Consider the following 3,892-nt stretch of genomic DNA (forward strand, 5'->3'; position numbering starts at 1 on the left):
TAGATGACTGTTACCAGTGAAAATGGAGGCTAAGCATCCTCTCCCCCCCCCCCCCCCCCCCCATCCCGTCTGGCTAGCATACGTACCTGCGTTTCTTTTAGTTCGGCTAGGAAGTATGCGCGCAGTGTTTTCGGACTAATTCACTGGTGGGCTACCTGACATAACCTCGATACAAAATCATTTTAGGTTAGGTCGACAGGACTTGAAACCGCATATTTAGTCACCGACCCTCTAGTTCAACAAGATTGTTTTTCGAATTCTTTTTTTTTTTACGATTCCCTGATAATTAAAATATATTCAGGCCCCTTCCGGATAAGCAAAATCCGTCGGCGACGACTTAATTGCGTAAAACATCTAGCGCTTAGGATAGGCAGTAAATCGCCAAACGATTGGCGTCGTCCTTTTACACAAGGTACTGTTCTGGTAAATATCTTTTGGCCCAAAGAGATATAGTGCTCGCTAAATATATCTAAAGAATCTCAAGTGTGACTAAATTTAAAACAAATAAGAGTGAACTGCTTCGAATTGAAATCAACAGCAGCGCAAGCAAAATGAAAGCTCCGGCTAGGGTCACTCTGCAAGCAAAGCTTCCATTGAAGTTATCTGTGGCGCCATCTCTTGGATGCCACGCTAACAGCGCCAGCGGAGCGACTGAGTAAGTCCACTGCCCCCTGCAACTTGTGTACACCCCGGCTCTCGCCATTTTGTAGCGGCACGCGGAACTATACGTAGCGCGCGAAATTTTGCCGATGCTCGCGCGCGGCATCGGGGCACCGAATGCATCTCCGTTGGAATTTGTTTCTCCAAATTTTAGGCTGCCCAGTTGGGGGTGCGGTCCTTACATGGGCCTACACGGTAATACTCTCTTATAGCTACCAATGCTTCGCTTCCCAGGCGAAACTGCGACTCTTTAATCTAAACAGTCAATCACACGAATTCTGATATTCGCTGGCACAAATATTATATCGGCCAGGAAAGAAAAAAATCTTCATGTTTATTCCAGCTAACGCTTTAAAACGTAACTTGAAGCCTTTGTTAAAACACTGAGTTCCACTGTCGTGACACATCATGTATGTTTCTTTATATCTGCCGGCAGAGCTACATATCGGGCCTCCGCTGGATTTTCGTCTATTTCCTTGTCCACTTCAACACAACCATCCTCTCACAGGTTGCGGAGATCTTCAAAGATTTGTTTCTGGTAACTAGAACGTTTCTTCTTTTTTCTATGTATTATGTAAGCAGCATTCCTCCACTTGTAGAAGTAAAGCAGCCACCGAACCTTAATATATGCATGATTAAGAAGTCGGTCAAGGAGTGTGTTTTTTAAGCTGACAGCTAAGTGCAGTCAAGGGATGTCATACACGCTATGTATGCAACTAAGGAAGTCGACGCCTGCTTATTGGCTAAGGGTTGCAATTTTCTTATTTTTTAAAAGCAACTAATCTACTTCACTTAATTCCAATGACTCAGTATGAAGTGCTACAGGTGTGACAGGCTATATGGTGGTCTGCCACATTTAGCTAGTAATAGTTCCAGACAATGAACCTGAATAATCAATTTCGCCTACTTGCAGTGCCTCCGTAATTAGGCACGGTTAAGCACACAGACAATGAGGACGGCACCAACAAGTGTGTGCATTCTTTCACCGGTATGTGAAACCAACAAGGCGGAACGTCCACGTTTGCCTGCATTATGTTTGTGCAATACTCCTTGCGGCAACTCTCACTCTACCGCCTCGTTATTTCAAAAGCGCCATTAAAGAATGGACTTGACCATGATCATCATCATCATCATCATCAGCCTGGTTACGCCCACTGCAGGGCAAAGGCCTCTCCCATACTTCTCCAACAACCCCGGTCATGTACTAATTGTGGCCATGCCGTCCCTGCAAACTTCTTAATCTCATCCGCCCACCTAACTTTCTGCCGCCCCCTGCTACGCTTCCCTTCCCTTGGGATCCAGTCCGTAACCCTTAATGACCATCGGTTATCTTCCCTCCTCATTACATGTCCTGCCCATGCCCATTTCTTTTTCTTGATTTCAACTAAGATGTCATTAACTCGCGTTTGTTCCCTCACTCAATCTGCTCTTTTCTTATCCCTTAACGTTACACCTATCATTCTTCTTTCCATAGCTCGTTGTGTCGTCCTCAATTTGAGTAGAACCCTTTTCCTAAGCCTCCAGGTTTCTGCCCCGTAGGTGAGTACTGGTAAGACACAGCTATTATATACTTTTCTCTTGAGGGATAACGGCAACCTGCTGTTCATGATTTGGGAATGCCTGCCAAACGCACTCCAGCCCATTCTTATTCTTCTGATTATTTCCGTCTCATGATCCGGATTCATGATACCATGATACCAGGATTCAGCTGCGAAGCTTCCTTTGTATACCTTCATGTTGCTAGATGTGGATAACAGTATTTCAGTCCTAAATCGCAAGCCGCCATTTTACTACAATTCCAACATGAAATCCGGTGTTTGGCTTCCTTCTTAAAAACTTCTTTCTTCAAGTTGATTGAAGATTGGGATCGGCGAACGTATGGGGAGTGCTTTAAAGCCTGCTTGACCTCCGCCGCGGGTCTCCTCGGCATTGCACTATCCTCGGTACCGGCGAACGCATGGGGTGTGTATTTAAGCCTGCTTCACCTCCGCTGCGGGTCGGACCGGCATCGCACTACCTTCGGGATCAGTGCACATATGGAGAGTGTTTTTAAGCTTGCTTTACCTCCGCTGTGGGTTAGGCCGGCATTGTCCTATCTTCAGGATCGGCGCACGTATGGGGAGTGCTTTTAAGCCTGCTTCACCTTCGCCGCCGGTCGGCCTGGCATTGTCCTATCTTCAGGATCGGTGCACGTATGGGGATTGCTTTTAAGCCTGCTTCACCTCCGCCGCCGGTCGGCCTGGCATTGTCATAACTTCAGGATCGGTGCACGTATGGGGATTGCTTTTAAGCCTGCTTCACCTCCGCCGCGGGTCGGCCTGGCATTGTCATAACTTCAGGATCGGTGCACGTATGGGGAGTGCTTTTAAGCCTGCTTCACCTCCGCCGCGGGTTGGCCTGGCATTGTCCTATCTTCAGGATCGGTGGACGTATGAGGAGTGCTTTTAAGCCTGCTTCACCTCCGCCACCGGTCGGCCTGGGATTGTCCTATCTTCAGGATCGGTGCACGTATGGGGATTGCTTTTAAGCCTGCTTCACCTCCGCCGCCGGTCGGCCTGGCATTGTCATAACTTCAGGATCGGTGCACGTATGGGGATTGCTTTTAAGCCTGCTTCACCTCCGCCGCGGGTCGGCCTGGCATTGTCCTATCTTCAGGATCGGTGCACGTATGGGGATTGCTTTTAAGCCTGCTTCACCTCCACCGCCGGTCGGCCTGGCATTGTCCTATCTTCAGGATCGGTGCACGTATGGGGAGTGCTTTTAAGCCTGCTTCACCTTCACCGCCAGTCGGCCTGGCATTGTCCTATCTTCGGGATCGGCCCACGTATTGGGAGTGCTTTGAAGCTTGCTTCACCTCCGCCGCGGTTCCGCGCGCTATTATAGTATCTTCGGGATATGCGCACTTACAGGGAATGTTTTTAAGCCTGCTTCACCTCCGCCGCGTGCCGGACCGTTATTACACTACCTTCGAGATGGGCGCACGTATGGGGAGTTCTTTTACGCCTGCTTCACCTCCCCTGCGGGTCGTCCCGGTATTGCACTACCTTCGGTATCGGCCCACGTATAGGGAGTTTTATGTCCACACGCGGACATGATGTTGGGGCAACTAGCCCTTAACAGCTAATTATTTTGATTAATTAATTAATATACGTTGGCGACTACAGACCCGGGAGCAGTGGCACGAGCGCGTTCGCGCTGCAGCGTCGAGGGGCGCCAACGATCCAGCTGTGGA

The sequence above is a fragment of the Dermacentor variabilis genome, chromosome 3 (genome assembly GCF_050947875.1).
Source record: "Dermacentor variabilis isolate Ectoservices chromosome 3, ASM5094787v1, whole genome shotgun sequence".
Lineage (NCBI taxonomy): Eukaryota > Metazoa > Arthropoda > Arachnida > Ixodida > Ixodidae > Dermacentor > Dermacentor variabilis.